This window comes from Saccopteryx leptura, chromosome 3 (genome assembly GCF_036850995.1).
Source record: "Saccopteryx leptura isolate mSacLep1 chromosome 3, mSacLep1_pri_phased_curated, whole genome shotgun sequence".
NCBI classification, from domain to species: domain Eukaryota; kingdom Metazoa; phylum Chordata; class Mammalia; order Chiroptera; family Emballonuridae; genus Saccopteryx; species Saccopteryx leptura.
Window position 1 is genome coordinate 73,956,612 of NC_089505.1, and position 12,736 is coordinate 73,969,347.

Consider the following 12,736-nt stretch of genomic DNA (forward strand, 5'->3'; position numbering starts at 1 on the left):
TCTTTTAAAAATCCAGTTGTTTACATACAGTCATATTTGAGACCTATTTGATGAGGTCTCAAACAGGCCCATTTTTCTTTTCAATTAAAGTATTTATTCTATTGAAAAGTATAGTTTTAAATAAAAAATCTTAATAAAGTGTTGATGCATCTAATATCTCTATGAATATATTAGATTTATTGATATGGATTCATGTCAGTATAACCAGAGAAACAATCATAAGGTTCCACTTCAGAAATCATAATATTTTACTTTCAGCTAAACTTTGACAGTTGTAATTTTCCAAAGAGAAAAAACATCTAGGACCAGTTATTTCTAATTAAAGAGCACACAATTATCTGGTCCTTATTTTGAAAGAATGGTTGAAACTAATATATGATTTGAGAAATAGAACAAAACAAAACAAGTGTGCATTTCAGTGTTTCAAGGTGTAATATCTTGGGTATCAAATCAGTTGTGAGAAAAAAAACACAAGGACAAGCCTAAATATGACCTCAGGATATTGACAACCTGACAAAAGATCAGAAGGTACACTTGAGCCTAAAAAATGCTGAAGCTCTTAATTACTTTACTGTCCATACTCCTCACAAGCGAAGTTGCCTTTTTTTTAAAAAAAGTCTCAATTCCAGAGCTCACACATATAAAAACTGTCCCACATTCATCAGTGAATTGTAAATACATTCAGGAGACATAATTACTAAATCTATTAAATGTATTAAACCTCAATAACAAAATAATTATAATTCAGTAAATGACAGTCACATTTATTTACATTGAGATTTAGATATTACAATTAGGCCATCAAATGTATTGACACACTCATAGAACTATAATGAGATAACTTTACTAATCATGTAAAATTCTCTGTGCCTTTGTAAAGCTGATTGAACAGCACATTAATTTCTGAATTACAATTATACTGCTCAGAAATCAGAGTTTGTTACTACTTAAAACAACCTCCAAGAACTGGTATTAAGGAGGAAATATTAAAAATCATTAGAAGTAGTTTAGAAATGGATGCAGAGTCTCAGACCCTCAGACCTCCTGTCAGCCCATGCCTCAGGAATTATGGCTACTTCTTGGGTAACTCTGAAACTAAACCAATTTTGACCTGCAGAAAAATCTCCTTTTCACATGAGGATGAACCCAAATGCTCATCAACGTTAGGTTAAAATTTACGAACAGTAATGTAGTCTTTTAAATAAACTCAAATAGCTACTATAACAGTAAATATAAATGGCTCTTTGTACACATCTTTGTCCCTGTGATACACAACATAAACTGCATTTTTACATAATTTGACTTGTAATTTCTCTGCAGTATGTAAGGTCTGGTATAAATTTTAGAAAATCTGAGACATAGCTGTTCCAAATATAGATTGTGAGTCTGTGCGTGCGTGTGTGAAAGAGAGAGAGAGAGAGAGAGAGAGAGAGAGAGAGAGAGAGAGAGAGAAAGAGAAGGACAGACACAAAGGGAGAGAGATGAGAAGCATCAATTCTTCGTTTCATCACATTTGTTGTTCATTGATTGATTTCTAATATGTGCTTTGGCAGGAGTGGGAGTGGGGGGGTCTACAGCAAAGCAATTGACCCCTTGCTCAAGCCAGCAATCCTTGGTCTTTGAGCCTGCAACCATGGGGTCATGTCTATAATCCCACCCTCAAGCCTGATGAGCCCATGCTCATGCCAGCTACCTTGTGGGTTCAAATCTGGTTCCTCTGTGTTCCAGTCCAGTGCTCTATCCACTGCACCACCACCTGGTCAGGCTCAAGTATGGGTCATTTTTGAGAATGAGTTGAAAAATTAACTGTTCATTATTACACTTCTGCTGGAATCTGCAAGCCGACAAGGTTCTTGCGGTTTAGATTTTTGGGGAACAGTGATGTGGGGGACTGGCAGTAAGCTGACATTTGCCCAAGCCTCACCTCACTTGCTTAAGTCGCTAAAGACTATGTTTTTCTCCACACTTCCATGTTATCTATGATGCTGGATCGTTTTTACTCATCCTATCTGTGTCCCTCATAGAGATTGGAGGCAGATTTCTTTTTATACTTTGTTTTGAGAAGTTAAGATGTTATGCAGGGTGGAGGGTTTCATGCACTTGGGAAAATCCTTGGGTTGTCTTGGAAATATGACTTTGTATCAAAGATCTCTTTGATTTGCTAATGATTTTCTGCCCTGTAAATAAAGTGGTATGGGGGTGGAGAGTTGTACCCTTGCAAGCTAAAGGCACTGCAGAGGCGTTCCGATCTCATCCTTTCTCTCTCTGAGTTTATTTTTTCATTCTGCACCATTCCCACTCAGGACCTGAACAATTACTAGCCGCGCTGCTCTGCGACAGATGGCACCTGAACAGGGACATGAGGAATACTAAACTAACGGCAGATGATGGATCTCCCCAGTGTGCACACTGATTAAAGTTTTAGACAAAGTATAGTTAGAAGGAATGAATTATGAGATAATTAGGGTCAAAAGTAAGGGACCTTTTTCTTTTTGCACAAATGTTTTTATTTGAGGAGGAGCTTTTGTATGAAAAATATCAGAGTGAGCTAGAAATGTAGAGATGTAAATATAAAACATTAGAGTCTGAGGATGGCTCGGGAGATAATGAGGGTGTCATGGCCATGGCCAACTTAATGTTTGCACCTCTGCCGCCCTCTGCTCCTTCTTCTGCTCAACCTTCTGCTCCTTCTTACCTTCATCGTGATGCTCCCAGAGTTTTTGTCTCAGACCCTTGGAGGTCCCCGCGCCAACTAGCTTTTACATTAGGCTTGAGATACAGGGAATTACATCAGAATATGCATTATATTGGGCCAACATATATACGAGGTCTGGCTATTGCCACAGTACCTCAGGGGAGGACTCTAGGACAATACTTTGATAAACAGCAGAACAAATGATGGAAGGGAGGCCAGGGAAGTACTTCTGCCAGAGAATCTTGTCTCCAATGTGGAGGTCTAGGATATTTTGCTAGAAATTGCCCTAATGTCTTCGGATATCAGTCTCAGCCTTCCCCTAAGTGGTAGCCAGTTCCTAAATGTCCTGACCTCTGCACACGATGCAGGAGAGGAAAATATTGGGCAAATGAATGTAAATCTATTGTAAGTATACTGCTGAAGGGCAGGTGATTCAGTGAAATGGACAACGGGGCAGTCCCTAGCCCAATCAAACATTAGGGGCTAAGTCAGAGTTTCCTCAGCAAATTCTGATTCCAGCAGGCCAAACATTGCTCAATTATCCTGAGCAATGGCAGGCTGGCTGCTCAAAGTTCTCTCTGGCAGTTTAGTCTGCCGCTCAGCTAAAATGGAGGTAGAGGAGAAGTCTTGGTATGGTCAACCTGAGCCACCAAGTACAATAATTATGGAATTTGAGAATGGATAGGAGACTCAGGTATTAGGAAAGCTACAGCTTTTCCTGTTATTGTCTGATTTTCTTTAATATTTAAGTTACAATCCTCGAACTATCATTTTGTTTTTTTCCTATACATTGCCTGGAAATTTAGGCATGGGACCCCTGGTGGATCTGACTACTAAATTTTCCACGCAGCTGCCAAGAGCACCTTTTCTTGTGGAGATTTTGTTTACTTCCATCACCAGTCCCTCTGATAGAAAATGCCCTGACTGAGATAAGGCAGGCATCTTTCTGGTCTGGTTATGCTCTGAAATCCCAGGTTTCTCTCTGGTTTGTCTGATTCTAGTTTCTGTGTAGTTTTTGTCTGATGTTTTCCAAAATGTGTCTGCTTTTAAGGCCAGAATTAAGTTCTTGGATGCAAACATTTAAAATGCCAGCTCTTGCCTGACCTGTGGTGGCGCAGTGGATAAAAGCGTCGACCTGGAATACTGAGGTCGCCGGTTCAAAACCCTGGGCTTGCCCAGTCAAGGCACATATGGGAGTTGAAGCTTCCTGCTACTCCCCTCCTCTCTCTCTGTCTCTATCTCCCCCCTTAAATGAATAAATAAATAAAAATAAAATGCCAGCTCTTATGTTGAGAAAATAATTGTTTTATCTCTACATTTTTGGTTTAAAATTGGAACATGTAAAAATCGCTCATTTAAATTTAAATAGAATGGAATTTAGATTCTAAAGACTTGCTAATTTACTTTGTGTTTGGTGGAATATGTTTTGTATTGTCTTCAAAGTTGAGAGCCAAATAGCAACTTGGGTATTAGGATTAATCAGATTTACATGTATACTTATATTTCTGTACTGTAAGTTGTCTTGTTTCTATGTAAAACTATACTTGGGTCTGTGAAAGAAAGGAATTGAGAAAAATTAAGCAGGGCCCTGATAAATCATTTCAAGAATTTGTCGGGACCTGCTTCAGGCAGTTGGAATAGTATAAAAGTGCTAATTCTGCTAGTCAGGTCACATCCTGCAAAAGGGGCCCTGAGGAAATCAGGAATTTGGCTCCTCTGATGCCCTGAAATGGAGTTAAGTATACAAAGGAATAAATTCAAAGGACTCTTAGATACAGGAGCTGATATACCTATTATTGCTGAGCATCATTGGCTTTCTTCTTGGCTCACTTATGCAGCAGTCACTGAGCTGCCAGGCTGAGGGCAAAGAAAATTTCCTTAACAAAGCTCTAAGTTTTTTACAACAGGAAGAGAGAGGTCATAATAAATTTTCCAGCATTATGTGCAATCTAGATTATCTGTTAATTGCTGGGATATAAATGTTTTTTAAAAAATGGGAGATTTACTTGTAAAAGTATTTGCTACATTTTGCCAGACTTTTGGAATTGACCTTAACACAGGTATTCCTTATAATCCTCAGGGTGAAGGCATTGTAGAGCATACCCATCAAATGCTTAAAGGTCAATTAGAAAAAGAAAAAAGAGAGTCATGACCTGGACCTCCTGCAAATCTTCTGTATCACACTCTTTTTATTTAAAAAAATTTTGATTACTGATCTACATGGCCATTCAGTGGCCTAGAGACTCTAGAATCCAATGAGGAAAGGCTTTTCTGAAGTGCAATGGAAGGACCCACTCACAGGAATCTGGGAAGGACCAGACCCTTTTCTTCTATGGGGCCAAGGATATATTTTTTTCTGTCTGCTGAGGCTCCTCAGTGGGTTCCTGAATGTTTGGTAGGACCATGAGCCAGGAGGAGAGACTCACCGTACAAGAGCAACTGCCTAAAACTTTCTTTACTCTGCTCTCATCCCTTTCTCGTGAGCCTGAGCCACATATAAAATCTTCTTAGCACTCTCCAAACCTCCTCCTCCTGCAAATTTTTATCCCCTTCACTCAATCCAGCTGATCACGCTGTCTCACAATGACTTTTTTTAAAATTCATTTTAGAGAGGAGAGGGAGAGACAGAGAGAGGAGAAACAGAGAGAGAGAAGGGGGGAGGAGCTGGAAGCATCAACTCCCATATGTGCCTTGACCAGGCAAGCCCAGGGTTTCGAAACGGTGACCCCAGCATTTCTAGGTCGACGTTTTATCCACTGCGCCACCACAGGTCAGGCCTCACCATGACTTTTAAAGTTTATAAAAACTGAGATTAACAGAAAGCAGACAGAGCACAAAAAGATCAGGCAATATACCAGCCCTTGACAAAGCCCTTAAAGGCTCCAATGCCCCTAAGGGGCCTCATAAGACTCCATCAGAGACCTGCTTCAAGGGTGAAAATGAAGATCATTGGGCTAAAACCTGTATGGATTCTCTGCTTCTGCCAGGGCTCTGCCCACACTGTGGGAACAAAGGACACTGGAGGGTACACTGATCCCTCACTCCTCAAAAAGATGGCTCAGTCTCTACAGCCCTAGCTCAGCCACCTGTAACCTAACCTTGCCCAGTCTGTTCAGAACCCCTGAAAACTGAAGGTGCACAGGGCCATCGGCCCCATTTCATATCACCATTAAAGAGCAAGGGCAATCATTCTAGATTAGGTTGATCTAAGGCAATCTCATTTCTTATAGACACAGGGGCCACTTCCTTTGCCTTGCCTGAATATTCAGGTCCTGTTCATCCCTTGAAGATCTGTTGTGGGTGTTGATGATCTTATTTTCCTTGATTGCCAGAGGTCCATTGCCTTGTCTAATACATAATATCTCCATTACACACTCTTTACTCCTCCTGCCTTGGTGGCCCATGTCTATTTTAGTCCAGGACTTACTCTTCAAATTCAGGTATCTCTCTCCTTTAACCTCACATTCTCATAATCGGCCTTGCTGCTCTTCTTGGCCAGCCAGATTTGCCCACTTCTGTTACAAATTTACCTCTACCACCTACCATAGTGAATCACTACCTCATGGCTGAAAATCTCCAGGAAAAGGCCTACTCATTTTATCTCTATAGCTTAAAGAGAAGTTTCATCTTTACATATTCCCAAAAATGGCTCTTTCAGTCTACCTGAATCATCACCAGAAATTCATAATTAACATTAAGCTTAAGACAAAAACTTAATGTGCTGGTAGCACTTTAAGTGGTCATTGGGTCTTGGAGACTAGCTACAGAGTATGGAAATGTGACAACAGTTTCAGTGCTATGTGGACTTTTCCTGAGTGTGACTCCTGCTCCCTGTGACAGTTCTCAATGGGACTGAACTGCTGTTGAGTTGCATCTACAGGAAATGTGCAATGGTAATGGTGGCAGCATAGACTTGCTTAATATATTAAGGATATTCAAAAGAGCAGACTCTATTATACACCCTGCTTTATAGGCTAAAAATAAGAATTTGCTTAATAATTAAAAATACTTTAGTCCCTTCAATGTATTAAGATACTTCTTTTGGTATTTGTTAGAATTGAGTGTATTAATCTTGTGGCTTTTTGTATTTTTCAAGTCTGCCTTCAAATCAGAACATGGGAAATCAGATGAGAGTATATTACAGCACACAAATTCAAGTTAAAAAATAAAAAGTGCAGCCTCACCAGGTGGTGACACAGTGGATAGAGTCGAACTGGGATGCAGAGGACCCAGGTATGAGACCCCAAATAGCCAGCTTGAGTGCGAGCTCATCAGGTTTGGGCAGGGCTCACCAGCTTGAACTGAAGGTTTCTGGCTTGAGCAAGGGGTCAATCGGTCTGCTGTAGCCCCCCCGGTCAAGGCATATATGAGAAATCAATCAATGGACAACTAAGGAACTGCAATGAAGTATTGATGTTTCTCATCTCTCTCCATTCCTGTCTGTCCCTCTAACTGACTCTCTGGGTCTCTGCCACAAAAAAAAAATAAAGAAATAAAAAGGGGGGCCTGACCAGGTGGTTGCTTAGTGGATAGAGCACAAAAATTTAATCCAGAAGAAAAATCAAAGGAGATCCATAAGTAAGTAAGGAAATAGATAAAAGAGTAATACATTAAAAAAAAAAAAAAAAACACTCCTTAGAGAGAAAAGCTCTACTCCACATGGATTGATTGACTTTATAATTCTAGCAAAACTTAAAAAAAATTAACACACCTGGGCCCCATAGCTGGGTTGTTTAGATTATCAACCCGAAGCACAAACGTTGTCAGATCAATATCCTGTCAAGATACATACAGTAACATATCAACATTCCTGTCTTACTCTCCCTCCCTTACTTTCTCATTAAATTAATATACTTTAAAAAATAAAGATAATGACACTAACTCCATGAACTTGTGTTGTTGTGAGTTGGTGGTGCAGAGAGAGAGATCAGCAGACGAAATCATTATGGACTGTCAAAGGACCACTGCTCACTCAGGCAAATGGCCCTGAGTTAATGCTGTGTCCTATTTTTATTCACAAGACTTCAAAAAGCTTGTTTACTGAGAAATTGGCATAATATCAAGCATAACTTTTACTTAAAGATACATGGAGTACACCTGCATGATAGCCTAATAACAACATAATATCAAAAGGCATTAATTGCTATTGCTTCTATGGTTTCCACAACATTCCTCTCTTTATCTCAAGAGATAACCTTGGAAGGTACAGAAATCTTATGAGAATGTTTTACTGAGAAAAAGCCCACCAACTGCCTTCAGTCACATAGACCTGTTTCAGTGACCCGCCTTCAAGTCACAAAACAATTCTCTTGGCAAAACATTCTCTTCTTGTTGGCCGTGTTCCCATCCAAGGCCATGCAATGGGTTTTTCCACTACATTTTCCCTTTTTTGTTTATGCTGAATGTTATGAAGCAGTACAGAAAACACAGCCTTCTGTCATTCATCCCTATTTCTCTTGGCTGATTTGTTGACAGACTACATATAAAAGAAAACATAGAATTAATACTATTATAAAAAATCTCACAATGAATCCTAAAAATCCTTTAACATATTCAATAGGATTTAATTGCGATAAATTATCCATTAATCCCTTCATTATAGTTGACATGATAGAATTTCTAATTTTCTTTGAAAAGCTTTATGAATATGTCTTTGTAATTTAATGATTTTTTGTTACATTATCATGATTTAACAAATGCTTTTTACCATTTACCTAATGGAAATAAGTATGATTTTAAGAAATAGGGGTAAAACAAAAAGTAGTTACATTCTAATCACATCTTAGCTTAATTTGTCTTTGCAGGCTAACAATTTGATCTCTTAACATAATTATAGTCTGTTCTAAATTATTAACTTTAGTATTAATGATACTATTTATACGTTATTGAGAAATCCACAGTTGTTGAGAATCTTCAAGCCATTTTTACACAAAGTCCACATTCTATATTTTGATGTAATGCAACTCCAGATACAGCAGCCATGGTGGTTACAGCTAATAGTCCTATAATCATGGCGATGATCAGTCCAACCAGTCTCTTGGTTCATTTCAAGGACTTAATAAGATGTTGTAACAGCATCATGGAAGGGGAACCCTGCTACATCCGATGCATCTGTACTGGAATCCAAACTCCTGTTCAGGTTCTTAAAATATAAATACTTTGACTATTTTTATTAAAAAGAAGAATTAATACATGTATAAAAAGTACTTATTGCAAGTTATTCAATAATTTTCAGCTATCTATCTAATTTGGTTTCACCTATAATAAACATATAAAGCAATCTAACATAAGCAGATATAAAATGTGTTTCATTTTTCTTAAAGATTAGCATAATATGATTAAAAAGACAATTTCTCCAGTTTTTCTTTCTATACTGACATTGTTTAAGTGCCATGGCTACTTTCCACAAATGATATTGTATAGGACCAAATTTTATATGAGGAGCTCGAGGTGACATCCCTCCTCTATGCCATATGGTAGTATGATTACCTTGATCACCAGCTGTAATTAAACCATTGTTATTATGCCACCTTAAATCAGTACCTTGCCCTTTAACCTGGGCGGAGGTATGAGGGCTTTAATCTATGACATTTTATGTACAGATATATTACTTTTAAATCTATATCCTTGTAACAAATGTGGTGTTTGTTTGTTTTTTAATTTCCTTTACTATTATCTTTGACAATAGAGAGCCAAGCTTGAGCTTCTAAGTTTAAACAATGTGGCTCATGTCCTATACATATAGGTAATTCCTCAACTCCTGTTGTATGATTTTCTAATTTTCTGCCTTCTTCCGAAGGTGCTAAGGGACCTCTATCATTAAAAGGTCCTGGAAGCCAATTAGAATCATTAACAAAAATAGGAAAGGCACTATTTTCCTAATGAATAGCTCTCCTTAATGGAGTATTAGGGACATATGCCTAATAACTAAAATTTTCAGCTCTACTTATCGGAATTTTTACCAAAGCAATCATTGCTAAAAACAGGTTAGTAGCATTTTCTTCTTTTTCAGTAGTTTATAGCATTTTTTTTTACCATTAAAGGTCACCTTTTTAAGGTGAACTTAACTTGGTATTTTAGCCTTTTCAATACCAAGCGGCAGCACCTTTAAGATTGTTCTTTTGAAATTCATTTCTTCCATCTCAGCAATGGGCAGATATGAAAAGAATCTATTGTTCTTATTCACGTTGTTAAATTTTGTGAGCAGGACTCCAAAGGACTTCACCGGATTCTGCAATGACACAAGCAAACCCTCTTCCCCAATGTTGTACTACACTAGGTACCTATTGATCCAACTCACTTTTATAATGTATAGGTTGATTAATCTTAGAACTGTTATTTTTTGTCTAATGTCTGTCTGCAGCAAATTATTTTCTCCTGTATTTAAGAAATTTAAAGTAAATAAAGCTTTGTGTAACATAATTCTAGAGGATAATCTCCTTTCTTCTCCTCCCTTTTGTTTAAGTTACATATTTTTCAGAGTGCAATTACTGCATTCAATAATTGCTTGTTCTTGTGGATTATATGGAATTCTAGTAGTATGTTTAATATTCTAAAATGCTAACAATTGTTGAAATTTAGTAGATATTAGGCAGGATTATTGTCAGTTATTAATTGCTTTGGGAATGCCTATAACATTAAAAGTATTAATAAGATGTTGAATGACACAATTAGCCTTTTTTTGAGGCAAAGGTGTGGCCTATCAAAAAGAGAATATTAATAAAACGGTACATAAGATAGTTTTTAAAAAGAAGAAATATGAGCAATATTTTTTTGCTATACATTATTACTGTATTGTCCTCTAGGATTCATTTCTCTCTGTAATAAAGGAGTATTTATAATACTATACTGAGGATAGTTTCTAACAATATTCCAAGCTTCTTGCCAGGTTATTTTAAATTTTTGCATAAAATCTTTTTTATTTGTATGAATCTTTGTATAAAACTTAGTAGTTATTTTTATTGATCTAATGAGTAATTGACTAACTTCATTATCTGTAGTAGACATAGGTCCTGGAAAAGCTGTATGAGAATGAATGTGAATTATATAGACAGGTGAATTTCATTTTTATAATAAAAGTTGTAATTTTTGAAACAATTTGTTCAATCTAGAAGTATAATTTGAAATATAAACAGTTTTTGTAAGTTTAAATCTATATTCTACATATTGTAAATCAGTAAAAATGTTAATAGAACAGGATGTTTGAATTTTGTCTTCAGTTATAATTAAACTAGACTGATTTAAGGTTTCAGAAGCATTTTTAAGGATGACTGAAAGTTCAGTATTATTTTTACAAGCTATTAATATGTCATTCATATAATGGATTATTAAAGGTTGAGGATATTTCTGATGATTTTTTTAAAGGTTGATATACATAATGTTGATACAGTGTTGGGCTACTTAACATTGTTTATGGAAGTAATATAAACTTAGTAAGAATAGTTAGTTCTACTTATTGTTATAGACACAACAGCTAGCATGCTAGAAATAGAGTCAAAGATGTTTTTTGAAATCTTAGTCTTAATTAAAACATTTTTGCCTTCTGGATAAGTTTACTTAATTGTCAAACTTCCATTTCATCTATTTCTGATTTATGCCAAGGCTTCAATTTTCTGGAAGGTATTTACTGGTCTCCCGTATCTGTGGAGATACGAGCAAATTCTCACCTCTACATTTTGTCTACATTGCTGTTGTAAATTAGTAAACTGTCTATTTAAAAAGTTCATTTTGTGTAATATTAATAAGAGGGTTAACATTTTGATTAGCTTGAATACTAAGTAATAATGTGTAACTCTTTCACTTTTGAAAGAATAATTTGAGCTAACATTTCTAAATTTTTTTTTTTTTTCCCTGAAGCTGGAAACAGGGAGAGACAGTCAGACAGACTCCCGCATGCGCCCGACCGGGATCCACCCGGCAGGCCCACCAGGGGCGATGCTCTGCCCACCAGGGGGCGATGCTCTGCCCATCCTGGGCGACGCCACTCTAGCGCATGAGGCAGAGGCGACAGAGCCATCCCAGCTCCACTGGAGCCTTGGCTGCGGGAGGGCAAGAGAGAGACAGAGAGGAAGGTGCGGCGGAGGGGTGGAGAAGCAAATGGGCGCTTCTCCTGTGTGCCCTGGCCGGGAATCGAACCCGGGTCCTCCGCACGCTAGGCCGACGCTCTACCGCTGAGCCAACCGGCCAGGGCCAACATCTCTAAATTTGTTGAAATAAAACATTCAGAGTCCATTATGGAGGATAGCAGTTCCTGTGTATAAAGACAGTTAGTTTTATACTGGGAGCAAGTTGTTTTTAACTTTTTAAGAGATTTGACAGAAATTTGGTCATAGTGAGTATAAAAAATTCCTTGTCAGAAAGTTTAGAGTGTAATTTAAAAAGTTGCTTTTTTAATTATTTATAAGATAAATGTTTTTCTTTATTAGAGGCCAGATGACCCTTTTTATTTTCCTATTGTAAAAGAAATCTTAGAGCTTTGTTAGGGACTTTCCCTAAGCCATGCAGCTTAGTGACTACTGCCTAAGTGGACTAAAAAGAAAACTAATGTTGCTTAGTAATAAGAGATGCATCAGCTTCTACATCTAAAAGTCTTTTGTATTGTTAAGTCTATTATAGGGCATCAGAGGAACTAAATTCCTGCTTTCCTCAGTACCTCCTTTTTCAGGATGTTGCTTTACAAGCAGCCAACTCTGAAACAGCTTGAGATAAATTCTTAAAATGACTTAATTTTACTTAATTCCTTAGTTTTACAAATTTGAGCATATTTTACGTACAAACAAGCAATTTTCAACACAGAAACACAAGTATAACATATAACTTTAATTAATCTTAATACTTTAACTTTTATTTGATTTCAAACTTTGAATATACCTTACAATGTATTAATCAAATTAGTAAACCTTAAGAATCTATATTCTATTTAATTTAAACTTAAATGAGCGCTCCGTATAATTTCTAATTTTAAAGTAAAAAATATATGGATGAAACTATTTTTTTCAATATAAAAGCCGGTATTTTTAATCTTTGTATGTAAACAATTCA